General features: G+C 38.5%; 1 pseudogene; it reads right to left on the reverse strand.

The window, feature by feature from the left end:
• Positions 1 to 7,123: 7,123 nt before the first annotated feature.
• On the reverse strand, positions 7,124 to 8,388 carry LOC125102506 (tubulin alpha-1B chain-like; annotated as a pseudogene).
• Positions 8,389 to 19,005: the final 10,617 nt, after the last annotated feature.

The following is a 19,005-nucleotide window of genomic DNA, read 5'->3' on the forward strand; positions in this document are numbered from 1 at the left end:
ACATCGGGCTCTCTGCTCAGTGGGGAGCCTCCTTTCCCACACCCCTCTCTCTCTGCCTGCCTCTCTGCCTACTTGTGATCTCTGTCAATAAATAAATAAAATCTTAAAAAAAAAATCAGAACTGAAGAAAGAATACCATAACTGAAATAAAAATATACTACAAGGAGTCAGTACAAAGCATGCAAAAGAATGGATCAACAACTGGAAGATGAGAGTAAGAGAAAGCACCCATAATGAACACCAAAAAGAAAAAATTTTTTAAATGAAGACAGGTCAAGAGATCTCTTGATAAATAAAATCTAAAAAAAAAAAAAAAAAAAAAGATCTCTTGAACATCAAACACAAACATTTGCATTACAGGGGCCCAAGAAAGAGGAGAGAGGAAGAAAAGGGACAGAAACTTTATTTAAAGAAATAATAGCTTGGGAATTCCTTAATCTGGGGAAGAAAATAGGCATCCAGGCTGAGGAGGCAGAGAGAATTCCAAACAAGGTGAACCCAACAGGTCCACTCTACAGTATGTAATAATTAAAATGTCAGTGATTAAGGATAAAGAGAAAATTTAAAAAGCAACAAGAGAAAAGCAACTGGTTATATGTATAAGGGAGTTCCATAGAGCTACCAACTGAATTTTTAGCAGAAACTTTGGAGTACAGAAAGGAGTAGTACAATATATTTAAAGTGCTAAAGGAAAAGAATCTACAACCAAGAATACTCCACCTGACAAGTTTACCCTTCAGAATTGAAGGAGAGGGTAGAGAGTTTCCCAGGCCACCCCCCAAAAAATAAATAAAAAAGTAAAAGTTTTAAAAGTTTCATCACTGGGGCGCCTGGGTGGCTCAGTGGGTTAAGCCGCTGCCTTCGGCTCAGGTCATGATCTCGGGGTCCTGGGATCGAGTCCCGCATCGGGCTCTCTGCTCAGCAGGGAGCCTGCTTCCCTCTCTCTCTCTCTCTCTGCCTGCCTCTCCATCTACTTGTGATCTCTCTCTGTCAAATAAATAAATAAAATCTTAAAAAAAAAAAAGTTTCATCACTATGAAACAAGCCTTACAAGAAATATTAAAGGGACTTCTTTAAGTGAAAAAGAAAAAGATTAGATGATTAGAAGAAAATTATGAAAGAAAAAATTTCATGAGTAAAAGCAGACATACACCTAAGACTAATCACCTACAAACATAGTATAAAGGTTAAAAGACAAAGTACTGAAATCGGTTATATCTAAAAATTAATTAAGGGAATTTTTAAAAGATGTTAAAATAAGACAACATACATAAAACATGGAAGAGGGGGAGTAAAAATTTAGTGATTTTTAAAATGTGTTTGAACTTAAGTGACAATCAACATAGACTGCTATATTCTTAGGAATATATATGAACTTCATGCTAACCACAAATCAAAAACCTAAATAGACAAAAAAAATTTTTTAAAGAATAAAAGTATAACACTAAAGGAACTCCTCAATCACAAGGAAAGAGAGCAAAAGAAGTAGGAAGGAACAGAGAAGAACTCCAAAAATAACCAGAAACAATGAACAAAATGGCAATAAATATGTACCTATCAGTAATTACTTTAAATACCTAAATGCTCCAATCAAAAAACATGGTATGAATAAATATATTAAAAAATAGGTCTCACTTATATGCTGCCTCAAGAGATTCACTTCAGACCTAAAGGCAAATGCAACTGAAAGTGAAGGGATGGAAAAGATATTCCACGCAAATGGAAGAGAAAAAAAAAAAAAAAGTAGCAATACTTAGGCAAAACAGACTTTAAAACTAATAATTGTAACAAGATACAAAAAAGAGCATTATATAATGATAAAGAGATTGATCAGAGAAGAGGATAAAACAATTATAAATATCTATGCACCTAACATGGGAGCACCTAAAAACAGAAACCAAATATTAACAGACATAAAGGAAGAAATTGACAGTAGTATTATAAGAGTAGGGGACTTTAATATCCCACTTATATCAGTGAAAAGATCTTCCAGCTAGAAAATAAAGGAAACAAAGTTTTTAAAAATCACATTAGACCAGAAGGACTTAACATATATACAGAATATTCCATCCAAAAATAACAGCTTATACATTCTTTTCAAGTGTACATGGAATATTCTCCAGGAGAGATCACATGGTAGGTCACAAAACAAGTATATTTAAGGAGATTAAAATCATATCAAGCATCTTTTCATGGCACAATGATATGAAACTGAAACCAATTAGAAGAAAAAAGCTGGAGGAAAAGCAAAAACATGTAGAGGCTAAATAACATGTTACTAAAAAAGTCAACCAAGAAATCAAAGAGGAAATGTAAAAGTTCATGAAGACAAAGGAAAATGAGCACCCAACAGTCCAAAAATCTTTAGAATCCAGCAAAAGCAGTTCTAAGAGGAAAATTTATAGAGATAGGTACACCTTGGGAAACAAGAAAAATCTCAAACAATCTAAACTTACACACAAAGGAACAAGAAGAACAAAGCCCAATGTTAGTAGAAGGAAGGAAATAATAAGAGTGTGGAAATAAACGACATAGAGACTTTCAAAAGAAATAGAAAAGATTGCTAAAACAAAGGTCTACTTCTTTGAAAAGATAAACAAAATTGATAAATCTTTAGCTGACTCATTGAGAAAAAAACAGGGAGGATTCATATAAATAAAAACAAATTAAAGAGAAATAACAATTGATACCACAGAAATATAAAGGATTGTAACAGAATACTAAAATATTATATGCCTCCAAATTGGACAACCAAGAAGAACTGGATAAATTCCTAGAAATGTTTAATCTTCTAAAACTGAATCAGGAAGAAATAGAAAATCTAAACAAACTAATTACTGATAACAAAATTGATCTGGTAATCAAAAAACTCCCAACAAACAAAAGTCAAGGACCAGACGGCTTTACAGGTGAATTCTACCAAACACTTGAAAAAAAGTTAACACCTCTTCTTCTCAAGCTGTTTAAAAAAAGAAGAGGAAGGAAAACTTCTAAATACATTCTATAGGCCAGCATTATCCTGATATAAACATCAAAGACACTATAAGAAAAAAGAAAACTATGGGCCAATATCCCTGATGAATATAGTTGCAAAAACCCTCAACAAAAATATTAGCAGATTGCACTCAACAATACTTTAAAAAGATCATTCAGCACAATCAAGTGGGGTTTATTCCAAGAATGCAAGAATGGTGCGGTATTTTCAAATCAATTAAAGTGATTACATTACATTGACAAAACAAAGAATAAACATCATGTGATCATCTCAGATGCTGAAGAAGAATTTGGCAAAATCCAACATCTGTTCATGATGAAAACTCTTAACAAAACAGGTTGAGAGGCAACATACCTCAACATATAAAGGCCATATATGAAAACTCACAGCTAACATCATACTCAATGATGGAAAAACTGAGAGCTTTTCCTCTAAGATCAGGAACACCCACTTTTATTCAACATAGTACTGGAAGTCCTAGCCACAACAATCAGACAAGAAAAAGAAACAGAAACCAACAAAACTGGTAAGGAAGAAATAATATTGTCACTATTTGCAGATAACAGATACCATACATAGAAAACCCTAAAGACTCCACCCAAAAACTACTCAAAGTGATAAATGAATTTAGTAAAGTTGCAGGGTACAAAATTAATGCCCAGAGATAGACTGTTTCTATACACTAATAATGAAGTAGCAGAAAGAGAAATCAAGAAATCAAACAAGAAATCAAGAAATGAAAACAGTTTCATTTACAGTAGCACCAAAAATGGAATAAACTTAACCGAGGAGGTGAAAAACCTGTACTTGATAGGAATGTAAATTGGTGTAGCAACTGTGAAAAACAGCATGGGTTTCCTCAAAAAATTAAAAATAGAAATGTCCTAAGATGCAATAATTCCACTACTGAGTATTTACTCAGAGAAAATGAAAACATTAATTTGAAAAGATATATGCACCTTTATGGTTATTGCAGCATTATTTACTATAGCCAAGATATGGAAGTAACCCATGTGTCCATTGGTACAGAAACACACACACACACACACACAGAAATATTGCTCAGCCATCAAAAAGAATGAGATCTTGCCATTTGCAACAATATGTATGGATCTAGAGGGTATTACTATAAGTGAAATAAATCAGGCAAAAAAACACAAATACCGTATTATTTCATTTATATGTGGAGCCTAACAAAAAAATCAAACCAACAAACAAGCAGAAACAGAACCATAAATACAAAGAAGGAACTAAAGGTTGCCAGAAGAGAAGGAATAGGGAGATGGGTAAAATGGGTGAAGGGAAGCAAGAGGTAAACAGTCTTCCAGTTATAGAATGAATAAATCATGGGATATAAGGTATAGAGAATATAGTCCGTTATATTGTAATAGCATCTTGTGGTGACAGATGGTAGCTATGTTTGAGGTCAGCATAGCATAACATAGAGAGTGATCAAATCACTCTGCTGTACCTTTGAAACTAACATAACATTTGTATGTTAACTCTACTTCAATTTAAAAAATTACTTACAGCCTTGAACGTTAAACTTAAAACCATAAAACTCTTAGAAAAAAAGGTGGTACGATTCTTGACATTAATCTTGGCAATGCTTCTTTGGACTTGACACCAAAAGCTAAGGCAGAAAAAAGCAAAAATAAACAACGAGAACTACATCAAGCTGAAAACCTTTTGCACAGGAGAGTAACCATCAACAACATGAAAAGGCAACCTACTGAATGAGAGAAAATATTTGCAAATCTTCTATCAGATAAAATTTTAATATCCAAACTCTATGAAGAACTCATACAAATCAATAGAATAAAAGCAATCTGGTTTAAAAATGGGCAGAGGGTCTGCATAGACATTTTCCCAAAGGAAATATACAAATGACCAACAGGTACATGAAAAGGTATTCAACCACACTCATTGTCGGGGAAATGCAAATCAAAACCACAGTGAGATATCATTTCACACCTGTTAGAATGACTCTGATCAAAAAGACAAGAAGTAAACATTGGCAAGAATGTGGAAACAAGAGACTGCTTATGAACCGTTGGTGGAGTGTAAATTGTGTAGCCACTATGGAAAACGGTATACGGAGCTTCTTCAAAACATAAGAACTAGTACTGCCATATAATCCAGAAATTCCATGGGTGTAGAGCTGAAGAAAATTAAAACACTTATCCGCACCCCTTCCCCACCATGTTCACTGAAGCGTTATTGTAACAGCCAGGACACGAGAGCAACCTCAGTGTCCATCAGTGGATGAAGGAATAAACCAAGTATGGTGTACGTATACATGAAGGAATACTATCCAGCCATAAAAAAGAAAGAAACACTGCCATTTGTGACAACACGGATGGCCCTTGAGGGCATTATAGTGACTGAAGTAAAACAGAGAAAGACAAAATACAATATAATCTCACTTATATGTGAAATCTTAAAACACGCATACCCACAAACTCAGATACAGAGAACAGGTTAGTGGTTGCCGGAAGTGCGGGGTGAGGGGTAGGAGAAATGGATGAATAAGGTCAAAAGGTACAAACTTCCAGTTATAAAATAAGCAAGTCATGGGGATGTAATGTACAGTACAGTAACTGTTGGTAATACTGTATGTCATGTTCGAAAGTTGCTAAGAGAATAGACTTTAAAGTTCTTATTATAAGACAAAAACTTTTTTGTATAGAGACAGATGTTAACTAGACTCATTATGGTAATCATTTTGCCATATATATATATATATATCATTATGTAGTACACATGAAATGAATGTCACACGTCCATTATACCTCAATTTAAAAAAGGAAGAGCAATGTACTATAACACCAGGATAGGAAAGAACTACTACAACATGAATGAATTTCACAAATGTCATGTCGAGTAGAGAAGCCAGATTTTAAAAATATATATGTACTATATGATTCAATTTATAAGTTCAAGAACAGACAGCACTAAGTGACAATTACCCAACCCCACCAGTGGTTGCCTCTAGGTGGGAATGGACTAGTCCCAACTGGAAAGACATAAAAGAAACTTCTACAGTGCTAGACTCACTCTACATCTTAAATCTGGGTGATGATTCATGGTTATAAATACGTTCAAAAATGACTAAGCTGTGCAATTAAGATGAGCTTACTTTAAACATTTTATGTAGGTCATACCTCAAACGGGGTGGGGGGGAGTGGCTGCCAATGATTGAGAAGGAACTTCTGAGCAAAAACTAGCATTTTTTAAATACCTTTGAATCCATTATGCTCTCACTGTGCCCTCTTCTTCTCCCCACCTCCCCCCGCCCCTCTACAAGGAATACCTTATTCACACCCAACAGAGAAATGGACAGCTTGGGTCTGTAACAAAGCATTGTGTTTTCAAGGACAGGTAATTGTTATTGTTTTTTGAAGATTTTATTTATTTATTTGACACACAGAGATCACAAGTAGGCAGCGGGGGCTGGGGGGAAGCAGGCTCCCCACTGAGCAGAGAGCCCTATGCAGTGCTCAATCCCAGGACCCTGAGATCATGACCTGAGCCGAAGGCAGAAGCTTAACCCAATGAGCCACCCAGGTGCCCTGAGCACAGGTCAGTAATTGTATATGGGAGTATACACTGCTACATAAAAATTAACTGATTGGAGCACAACCTTTCATGGCTTAACACAGAATAAGCTTCCTGGTAAAAGCAGCACCTCTGGGACATTTTTTTTTTAAGTTTAAAATTTTTTATTTTTTTTAAGATTTTATGTATTTGTTGGAGAGTGAGTGCACACAGAAGCAGGGGCAACAGTGGACAAAGGGAGAAGCAGGCTTCCCACTGAGCAAGGAGCTGACTTGGATGCCGGGATCATGACCTGAGCCAAAGGCAGACGCTTAACTGACTAAGACATCCAGGCGTCCTCCCCTGTGACATTTTTTTTTTAAGATTTTGTTTATTTATTTATTTGACAGACAAGGATCACAAGCAGGCAAAGGGGCAGACAGAGAGAGAGGAGGAAGCAGGCTCCCTGCTGAGCAGAGAGCCCAAATGCGGGGCCTGATCCCAGGACCCTGGGATCATGACCTGAGCCGAAGGCAGAGGCTTTAACCCACTGAGCCACCCAGGCGCACCCCCGTGACATTTTTAACTCTACTATTCCTCTCCTTCTTTACCCTCTCCGTTAACAGAATCCACCAACGTCCTCACAATCCTTCTCAAGGGCAGCCATGTCCTCACGGGCCTCAGAAAACTCTCCTTCCTCCATGCCCTCAACTCCATAACAGTGAACAAAAGCACCCTTGGCCTACATCAGGTCAAACTTGTGACCTAGGTGAGTCCAGACCTCAGTACTTTGTTTGGCCAGGTCTCCACCGGTACCACAGTGAGAAGCTGGTAATTAATGCCCACCTTGAAGCCAGTGGGACACAAGTCCACAACAGGGTGGTATGCTTGGTCTTGATGGTGGTAATGGCAGCACTGACATCTTTGGGACCCATGTCGCCACAGTACAACAGATAGCAAGCCACGTATATACCATGGCAAGGGTCACATTTCACCATCTGGTTGGTTGGCTCAAAGCATGTGTTGGTGATCTCTGCTGCAGTAAGCTGTTCATGGTAGGCTTTCTCAGTAGAGATGACAGGGGCAGAGGTGGCCAGAGAGAAGTGGATGCAGGGATAGGGCACCATCTTGGCCTGGAATTCTGTCAGATCAACATTCAGGGCTCCATCAAATCTGAGGAAAGCAGTGATGGAGGACACAATCTGGCTAATAAGGTGGTTAAGGTTAGTGTAGGTTAGGTGTTTGATATTGAGGTTTCTATGACAGATGTCATAGATGGCCTCATCGTCTACCATGAAGGCACAATCAGATTGTTCCAAGGTGGTGTGGGTAATGAGGATGGATTGTAGGGCTCAGCCACCGCTGTGAAAACCAGGGGCTGAGTAATGGAGAACTCCAGCTCAGACTTCTTGTCGTCATCGACAGAGAGACTCTCTATTAGCAGGGAGGTGGACCTGGAACTAGTTCCTCCTCCAAAGCTGTGGAAACCAAGAAGCCCTGAAGACTGTGCATTGGTCAGCCAGTTTCTGAATTCAGTCCAAGTCAAGGTCAGTGATCTCCTTGGGCCTATTAGCAGCATCTTCCTTGCCTGTAATGAGCTGCTCAGCATGGTCAAGGTGCCAGTGAACTTCATCAATGACTGTGGGTTCCAGGTGTACAAACACTGCCCTGCACACATGCGTGCCAGCACCTGTCTCACTGAAGAAGGTGTTGAAGGAGTCATCTCCCCCAGTGGTCCTGTCACTTGGCATCTGACCATCAGGCTGGATGCCATGTTCCAGGCAATAGATCTCCCAGCAGGCATTACCAGTCTGGACACCAGCCTGGCCAACATGGATGGAGTTGCATTCACTCATGGTTGCTGCTTGGCAGCTGCAGAGCAGATGGTGGGGAGGAGGAAGAGACTGTTGATTGTTACAGCAAGGACTCTGAGGCAGTCTGTGTGGAAGAACCTGCCTCACCATATGCCCTCTTAATGAAAACTGTTTGACAGCTAACACCTCAATCAAAAATACTATGCGCTGAAGTTCCTAGGAAATTTGTCAGGACTGGGTTCAAAGGGGATACAAGTACTACTAGCATAAGGCAAGACCATAGACTTGAGTTCATATCTACATTCATACATAGTAGTGGGGGGACTTTAGGCAGTTCATAACTTCTTTGTCTCTATTTTGTCTGTAAAAGACACCTGAGAATACATTGCAGAGTTGCTGTGGGATGGAAGTGAGATAATGCACATAAAGGCAAAGTACACCAACTGTATAGTATTTTTACTCCCTGATCTTTAACCCTAGAGAGTCAGAAGACACCATTGTATTAAAGATGACACAACTGGCATCTCCCCGCTACCAGCATATTTTCTTAATGGTCTTTGAAATAATTTACCTTGCCAAGAATGCAATGGAGAAGTCAGCAGAGAAGAAAATAATTGTATCCATAACTTAGGAACTAAAATTTCTGGGGGAAAATGAAACATGAGCATGTCCTCATCTGTTTTTCTATCCTTAGTTATCACCTTGCAACACACAGTCCCGGTGAGTTACCTAGAACCTTTTTTTTTTTTCTCTCTTTCCAAAATAAAACCCTATGTCCTGAATTCCACTGGCTCTCTTGTAAAGCAGAGGAGTTTGTCATATTCACGATTCTTGCTTGCAAGTGACGGAAAACCCTGTACCAATTGGCTTTAAATAAAAAGGAATTATATGGGTTTGCATCACCAGAACATCCAAGAGGTGGCGCTAGTTTCGAGCGCAACTTTTTGGGCGCTCGAATGCCTCCAGGTCCTGGTGTCTCCGTCCCTCTTTGCCTCCCCCTACCCACAGCAGCTGCAGCAACTCCAGGCGTACATCTCATCGCTGGGAGATTCCAGTGGAGTAGAGCTCATGAGCATAAGCCCATAGGAAAGTCTGGGTCTGTCTCTGATTTCACAAAGAATCATGATGTGCTGTACCAGTCAGGAGACTGGTTTCTAGTTCTGACTCTATTCCTAGAATTTTTATGATGTTGGGAAGTCATTTGCTCCACCACTCCCCACCTCTACCCCCCACCTTTAACAGTCTCATTCTCAAAATAAAGGCATCAAATCTCAGTGCTGTCTCAGGTCTCCTGCAGAACCAGTACGTCTTCAGTTTTTCACAGTAAAGGCTTTTTCCTCTGGAGTTAAAGAATAGTGCCCTCTGATGGTCTATTCTATACTTGCCTTTTTATTTAGTTTCATTGGTTTACAAACATTTTCCAATTCACAAAGAGAAATGGTCTGAACAAAGTTACTGTGAAATGAAATTCCATATTGAAATCTATTTTATTCCCACTCTCATTTTAAAATGTAAAAGGCTTGTGTTCTAACATATAAATGGTTAAAGCTACGGATTTCATATTTATTACACACATCTTCTTAGGTGGTATTTTTCAGTGTTGTTCATATTTTTAATCTCTTATGATTTTTTTGACCCATGTGTTACTTAGTTGCATGTTAGTTCATTTCAAAATCTTTGGGAATTTTCTAGATATCTTTTTTATCATTGATGTCTAACAATTTTTTAAAAGATTTATTTATTTGATAGAGCGAGCAAGTGGCAGGGAAGGGCAGAGGGAAAGAGAGAATCTCTAGCAGACTCCCCGCTGAGCAGGGCCAATGTGGGGCTCAATCTCAGGACCCCGAGGTCATAACCTGAGCCAAAGCCAAGAGTTGGATACTTAGCCAACTGAGTCACCCAGGTGCCCAATGTCTAATAATTTAATTGTGGTCATATAATAGTGTGATTTAAAGCTTAAATTTTAGACTTGTCTTATGGTTCAACATATAGTTCAACATGGGTCTTTTCTGATGAAAACCCCGTGTTCACGTGAAAAGTGTATCTGACCTATCCAGTGTGTGGTGTTCTTTACTACACTGAGTTTTTATAATACTCAACTCTTCTGAATCCTTCACCCTCCTCTTTGTCTGCTTTACTGTCAGTTACTGAGAGTGGAGTGTTGAATCTCAAAATACAACTGTGGATTTTTCTAGTTCTCCATTTAGTTTTGTCAGTTTTTGGCACATGTACTTTGAAACTCTGTTAGCAGTTACTTTCACATTTGGGATCGGTCTGTTTCCTTAATGAACTGACCCATGTAACATAATACAATGTCTCTTTTTACCTCTGGTAATACTCCTTATTTTGAAGTTTACTGTGTCTGACATTAATATAGCCATATCACCTTTCTAATGATGAGTGCTAGTATAATAAATATTTTGTCACTTTACTCACAACATATTATGATTTTATACTTAAGTGTGTTCCTTATAAACACCTTACTAGTTGGGTCTTTTTAAAAACTTCTTATATCAAAGGTCACAGTCCACTAACATTATTGTAATATAATAATCAATATGGTTGGGTTTAAGTGTATTATCTTTTTATTCATTTCCTATTGTTTTAGCTGCACTTTTCCCCGTTAATCCTGCTTTCTTGCCATCTTTTGGTATTCCGCCTTCTTTCTTTTTTTTTTTTTTTTTAAAGATTTTATTGATCTATTTGACAGTGAGAGAGAGACAGCGAGAGCAGGAACATGAGCAGGGGGAGTGGAAGAGAGAAAGCAGGCTTTCCACGGAGCAGGGAGCCCGATGTGAGGCTTGATCCCAGAACAATGGGATCATGACCTGAGCCGAAGGCAGACACTTAACAACTGAGCAACCCAGGCACCCCATCACCTTATTTCTTCTATTAATTTAGTTATATCTTTTTTTTAATGATTCCTCTTTCTGTGTCTTTTAAATGATTATAATATGCATTCTAACTTATGGTTTGGCGTGGATTAACACTGTCAGTTCATATATAATGTTAAGAACCATACCACAGTGTACTTTCATTTACCTCCTCCCTTTCTTTGGCTGTTGTGGTCATGTATTTTACTAGTACATACACTATGCTACCCATAATCCAATGTTGATATTTTACTCTAAAAGAAAAATGTCAGGGCACCTAGGTGGCTCAGTTGGTTAAGTGTCTACCTTCAGCTCAGGTCATGATCCCAGGGTCCTAGAATCAAGCTCCACATAGGACTTCCTGCTCAGTGGGGAGTCTGCTTCTCCCTCTCCCTCTGCTTCCTCCCCAGCCCCACCCCCACCCCCACTCATTCTCTCTCTCTCTCTGCTCTCCCTCTCTCTCTCTCTCCAATAAATAAATGAAATCTTTAAAAAGAAATAAAAATAAGATGTCTTTTATGACCTAGTATCTAAAATACATAAAGAAGTCTCATGGGACACCTGGGTGATTCAGTCAGTTAGGCATCTGCCTTTGGTCCTGATCATGATGGTCCCAGGGTCCTAGGATCGAGCCCCATATCAGGCTCCTTGCTCAGTGGGGAGCTGCCTTCTCCCTAAGTCTGCTGCTCCCCCCTGCTTGTGCTCCCTCTCTCTCACTCTCTCTCTGACAAATGAATAAATAAATAATCTTTAAAAAAAACTCTCAAAACTCAACAGTAAAAAGAAAATAACCCAATTATAAAGAGGCAAAATATATGATGAGATGTTTCACTAAAGAGGAGAGAGGCAGATGGCCAAAAAGCATGGGAGATGTTCAACATCATTAGTCACTAGGGCCATACAAATTAAAACCACAATGAGGTATCACTACACACCTATTAGGAAAACTAAAATAAAAAATAGCGATAATACTAAATGCTGGTAAGAATGCCCCAAAACTGGACCACTTGCATTTGCTATAGAGTAGAGCACTCTGGAAAATAGCTTGACAATTTTTCATAAAACTAAATATGTTATTACTGTTCTTACCTTGCAGCTGCACTCTTGGGCATTTACCCCAGAGAAATAAGAACTTATATTTATATAAAACCTGTACATGAATATTCAAAGCAGCTTTATGCCTAGTAGCCAAATACAGGAAACAACCCAGATGTCCTTTGAGGGGTGAACGGTTTAACAGTGGTACATCTATCATCAAATACTACTAAGCAATACCAAGAAACAAACTAAGGTTATAGGCAACAATCTAGGTGAGTCTCCATGAATTACACTGAATGAGAAAAGCCTAATACCAGTTAGTGGTTGCCAGAGTTGAGGGATGGGGCGGAGAGAGTGCGGGAGAGAAGAGGGTGTGGTTATAAAGAATAGTACAAGAGGTCTTTGTGGATGGTGCGTCTATTCTGTAACTAGACTGTGATATTAGATACAGGGACCTGTACATGTGATACAATTATATAGAACTAAAAGCACACACATAAATGAGTGTAAGTAAAACTGGGGAAATCTGAGTAAGATCGATGAATCGTATCAATGTCAGTTCCGTGAACTGTTCCGTGAACTGTTTACGCTGTAGAGAATTGGGTAATAGGTACACAGGATCTGTCAGTATTATCTCTTAGGACTGTAAAGGAATCTATAATTATATCAAAATAGGGGCGCCTGGGTGGCTCATCTGAACATCTGACTTCAGCTCAGGTCATGATCTCAGGGTCCTGGAATCGAGCCCTGCATCAGGCTTCCTGCTCAGCAGGGAGTCTGCTTCTCCCTCTCCCTCTGCCTCTCCCGCTGCTTGTGCTCTCTCTATTGAATAAAATCTTAAAAAAAAAAAAAAAAGGCAATTGTGCCACACACCAAGAGCTATAAAGAAATAACGTTTATAATAATGATTATCATGGAGACACAGAGTTAGGGAGCCAATGGTTTTAGAGATTGCAAAGTCTGATTGGTCATGCCCAGGAAACAATTTAACTGTGAGAGGTGAACTCTATGGTCTGATAATCATACTGGTTGACATTAATAGCACAGTTCTAAATGCTTGATATGAAGCATCTCATTGGATCTGTACCACAACCCTCTGAAGTAGGATATTATTATTATGGCTATTTTGCAGGTGAGGAAATTAAAGCAGAGTTATATTAAATAACTTTCCCAAGTTATTTTTAAAAAAAAAGAAAGAAAACCCAGGGAAGTCCTGTTTTGGCCAATCTTGAGTGATATCTCCACATTATATAAAGGGCACTAGGTTATTTGTCAAGATGTTGGGTTCTAATTGCAGTGTTACTGAGTCACAATCAAATACTTGAGAAATGACTCAACCACTTGGTTACCCCATTTGAAAAAATAAATAGGGAGTACATGTCTAGGATCCTCACCACACGAGCATTCTGTATTTTTATGATTCCCCAATTCTAAAAAGAATGGTGGAAAAATGTTTTCCATCCCCATTTTGACAGTTAAACTCATCTCCAGTGACATAGTTCCTTTCCCCCTTTTCCCTCATTTAAGTGTTTACCGAACATCCACTGTAGGTTGTATGTTGAGTATTTGGCTTTATTTGAGTTCCTGATGCCCCCCTCCCCCCACCTTTCTCCCCCTCTCCCTGAAGAAGGCTTCCCTAATGCCTTCAGTCATAGCAAATTTCAGATAACATAGCAATCATCTACCAAGTGCTTACCAAGTACAAAAGATGAACACATGCTATGGCCTTTAGTCAACACAAAACACAGTGAAATAGTATTAACATCACTTTTTTATACTTGTGGCTTAGAAAAGGTAAATGTCTGAGTTAAGGACAGTCATTGACCATGGAAGGTTGAGGAGGATCTCAAACCCTAACCTACATAACTCAGACACACCTGGCAACATTGTCTATGCCTTGAAATCTTCCAGAAGGTCATTTTTTAAAGAGGTGGATTACTCCATTATGATTTAAAAAAACAAACAAGCAAACAAACAAACCTTTCCCATTTCCTTTCTGAAATTTTACATTTGATAATCAATCATTTTAACAAAAAGCATATTGGAATTCCAGCAGCTCCCTTAAGGTGGCAGTATAGACATAATCCATGCATGTGTAACCCTCAGTGCCAACTTGCAAGTAACAAACGTACTTCTACAAACCAGCCTTGGCTCAGTTCTAGAGTTAGGTGAAATGTAAAATTCGGGCACTCTAAATGGGGGGAAAAAAAGAGTTCTGAACACCCAGGATACTGACCCCAGAGAAATTCAAACAACTTGCAAAACAAAATAACTTCCTAAGAGAACAAAACTCCTACTTGCTGCTGCCCACCTATTTGATAACTGGCCTTGGTCGTCTTCCAGCAACAAACACAATAGCCCTAGTCACAGATGTTTTCCTATTTCCTCTGCTTCCTTGAAACCAAGCATTTGAGAATAAATAGTCTATTTCTTCTTTCTTGATTTGCTCCAATGCTGGTAAGCAAGGGGACCTCTGGTATATAGAAATGACACATATTTTTCTTTAAAACATATGAATCCCTGTCTTGGGGCTAAAAACAAAAACCAAAAACAAACAAACAAACAAACAAAAACCCAGAATGATTCAGTCAAGGTTCCCAAAGTGTTTGGTCAGGACAAAAAAACAACCAGGCAAAAAACATTTATGGAGTTACATCCAAATATAACAGATTTCTGTGGTGTCTGCCAGACACGTGACTGTGGTTTGGGAGAAATGTCTCATCTACCCACAGAATGAGTTCCAGGGAACCATATTTTTACCTCATGACCCTTGGTCATAGCTGATTGAATTAGAGGTAAACACCTGACTCCAGAGGAGGTAATTCATTGGCTAGCCAGAAGTCAACTGCGTTCTCTCTTGAGGACTTCAGCTAAGAGAAGGAGGTACATTTATTGAGACCCCTCATGGTGGAGCATTAGGAAGAAAGCCCAAGGGCTCTTGCTGCTGAGGCCATGGTTGTTCAGCTTTCCTCAGATCCGAGGTGGTACCCTAGGTGGTTTTTGCTGAAGCTTATTTTGAATGGGTTTCTGTTGCATGCATTTCCTATAAAACATACCAAAGTCCTGTGCAAAGCCCAGTGAGAATATAAGAAGGGATGTATGACTTGTTCCTTGCCCCCCTGGAAATGGATGGTCTTCTGTGCTAGAGAAGAGAACTGGGGGGTTCTGGAATCCAATACAGTCCCATCACCCTGAGAATGTCCTTTATTTCTCTCAAAGCCTTAGCTTTGTTCTCAGTAAACATGGAAATGATAACATCTGCCTAATAAAGTCATCGCCACCAGGCAGTGTCCATCTGGCCAGGTACCCGGCTCATAAGAGATACTCAATAAATGTCAGCCTCCACTCTGCCTTGTAAGCAGGTCCTTTGGCTGGTCTCAGATGCAAGTCACACAAATACTGTGGAGTTTTTAATAGGAAAGATATTTATCATATTTACACATGTACACACATGTATATATGATATATATATGTATAGGTATATCGATATCCATAATAATGGCTGTTTAGCCAGGGATAGGTTCTCTGTTTGGAACCTGCCAAGGCAGAGAGTAACAGGGGGCGAAAGAGAAGAGTCTCTGCTCCCAGGAATAGGCTTGTGGACAAAAAGATTGAGGTCTGATTCTTTTTTTTCCTTTTTTTCTTATGTTATGTTAATCACCTTATAGTACATCATTAGTTTTGGATGTAGTGTTCCATGATTCATTTTTTGTATACAATACCCAGTGCTCATTGCGATACATGCCTTCCTTAATACTCATCACCAGGCTAGCCCATCCCCCCATGTGAGAATAAACACAAACAGAAAAACAATTATCTAATTCATGGAATTTCAGGCATCCCTGGGGAAACCTTTCTTCCTAGGGCACTTTTAAGTCACCCCATTATAGAAGGGACACTAGATCATCTGCTGTGCCTGGAGAAAAGATTCCCAGGCTCTGGAGCTCCTGGGATGTTACTTAAGTTCTCACTGCCCTGTTGCTGAGAAAACATTGACAATGCACTGCTAAGTTGCATCTGGCTGCCAACAAATATTCATTGAGTATCCATTTAATGGCAGGGACCATTGAACTGGAAATGCAGCATGACCAAGACAGACAGACAGTTCCTTCCCCTCAAAATTTCTGCATGAGTATACACCAAGTGTTATACATAGGCCTTATGACTCAGATTTTTTCTTTCAGAATCCAACTTCCCTGGATTCATTTCTGAGTTCTACGGAGAACACAGAAGAGCTGTTTCCTGAAACCCTTTCAAACAGTGAGGCACCAATATTTCTCTACATTACTCCTTTTAAAAACTAAAACACAGAAAGCAGAACACATTTTCACCCACTTTCCTGCTGAAGGTTGAATAGCTTTGCTACCCCAAGGGTTCCAACATCAGTAGACACTACTGTCACTTGCCAGGTGTTATATCCCTAGTTGCACCCCGCAGACTGGCTGCCCAAGTTGGAAAAGTATGAAGGTGACAGATTTGCTTGTGAACATGCATGAAACAGCCACTAGAAACCTACTGAAGTATTACTGGGACTTGCCATGAAGCAAAGGCCAACAAAACATCACCTACACCATTGAACAGAGAAAAGCAATATTTTAAAAAATTAAAGGACTAGGGACGCCTGGGTGGCTCAGTTGGTTGAGCCGCTGCCTTCGGCTAGGGTCATGATCCCGTCGTCCTGGGATCGAGCCCCGCATCGGGCTCCTTGCTCAGCGGGGGCCTGCTTCTCCATCGGCCTCTGCCTGCCACTCTGCCTGTGCTCACTCTGCAAATAAATAAATAAAATCTTTTAAAAAAAAATTAAAGGACTATGTGTAAATAAGATTCCACTCTGAAAAAGTAAACAAGATGGGAAATAAGGATCCAGTCTTGCTTTGGTATCACAATGTTTACCAGAATGGTATCCAAAATCTTTTAGGGTTTTTTCCTCCCCCTTTTTAATATATGCCTCAAATAAAGCAAGTCTGAGTTTGATCAAGAGAGCTTAGATTGCATTCTTTGATAAATGAAGGGATGAATTTAACACACTGCTAAGCTTAAAAAAAAAAAAGTAGTAAGACTAAGGAAGATCATTGCTTCTTATTTTCTGTCTCAAAAAATCCCCTGGTAAGAGGAAGTTACTATTGGTGAAGTGAATGTTTAGTATTAGCAGAGTCACTTACAATAATCAGTATTTGCATAGAGGACATCAGCTTAAGAAATCATTTACCTGAGAGTTATTGAAACAGTAATACATAGTTGATTAACACATACTTTGTATGTTATGCATATATATTATATTCTTAATGTAAGCTAGAGAAAAGAAAATGGCATTTTCTTTAATTAATATATCTAATGATATATTAAATATAAATATAAATATTAAATATAAAATCATAAAGAAGAGAAAATACATTTATAGTACTGTACTTATTGAAAAAAATCCACATATAAATGAACCCATGCTGTTCAAACCTATGTGGTTCAAAGGTCAACTGTATATACAAATGTCAAATCATTATGCTCTACACTGGAACTTAATATAATGCTATACATCCATTAAACCTCAACAACAAAAAAACTATCCTCAATGGAAAAAAAAATCTTCAAAAGACTATTATAAATATATAAATATTCAAAAGACTATTATAATGGAAAACTTGTATCAAAACATCATCAAAAAAGTAGAAAGGTGAATAACTAACTGAGCAGAATATTTGCCACAATATGACAAAAAGTAAATGCCCTTAATACATAATGAGTTTATAAACATTGAAAAATAAGATATTAAGACTGCCCAGAAAAGGTAAAGAAGATGGAAAAACTATTCATAAAAGAGATAAAACTTAGAAAGACATCACGTGTTCATGAATTGGAACACTTACTATCATGAATATGTCAATACTACCCAAAGTGGTCTACAATTAGCAAAATTCCTATCAAAATCACAATGGTATATTTTGCAGGAATAGAAAATCCATCCTATAATTCACATTAATTATTAATTCTCAAGACACCCTGCATGGTCAAACGATCTCAAAGAAAAGGAACAAATTTGGAGGTCTTATATTTCATTATTTCAAAACTTACTACAAAGCTATAGTATCTAATATGGTGTGGTTGTGCTCACTTCGGCAGCACATATACTAAAATTGGATCGATAAAATGGTATGGTACTGGCATAAAGATGAATATTTAGGCCAATGGAATAGAATAGAGATACTAGGAGTAATCCCTCACATATATGGTCAAAGGATTTTTGGTAAGGGTGACAAGACCACTCAAAGGACAAAGGACAGTTCTTTGAGCAAGTGGTGCTAGAAAAACTGGATATTTGTGTACAAAAGAATGAAGTTCGACTCTTACCTTACTCCATATATAAAAATCAACACAAAATAAGTCAAAGACCTTAGTGTAAGACCTAAGACTATAAAAATCTTAGAAGAAAACGTAGAAGAGTATCTTCATGACATTTGGGTTAGGCAATGATGTCTTGGACATGAAACCAAAAAGTAAAGCCAACAAAGGCGAAAATATCGCAATGTAACTATACCAAAAACACCTGTGCATCAAGCCGCAGACAGGCTTCATAGCCAACAAAGTGAGGGCCACTTCTGCTCACCAGACTGCCTATAGAAGTCACACGAAAACTTGTAACAGCAGGGCCTGGGGCCACCCTGCCCACCAGCATGCCTAAAGCAGTTGCAACAAGGCTTTGCAACTGGCAGCGCTTTGCAGCCATCGGGGCCAAGGCCATCCCTGCCCACCA

This window comes from Lutra lutra, chromosome 6 (assembly GCF_902655055.1).
Source record: "Lutra lutra chromosome 6, mLutLut1.2, whole genome shotgun sequence".
Classification (NCBI taxonomy): Eukaryota; Metazoa; Chordata; class Mammalia; order Carnivora; family Mustelidae; genus Lutra; species Lutra lutra.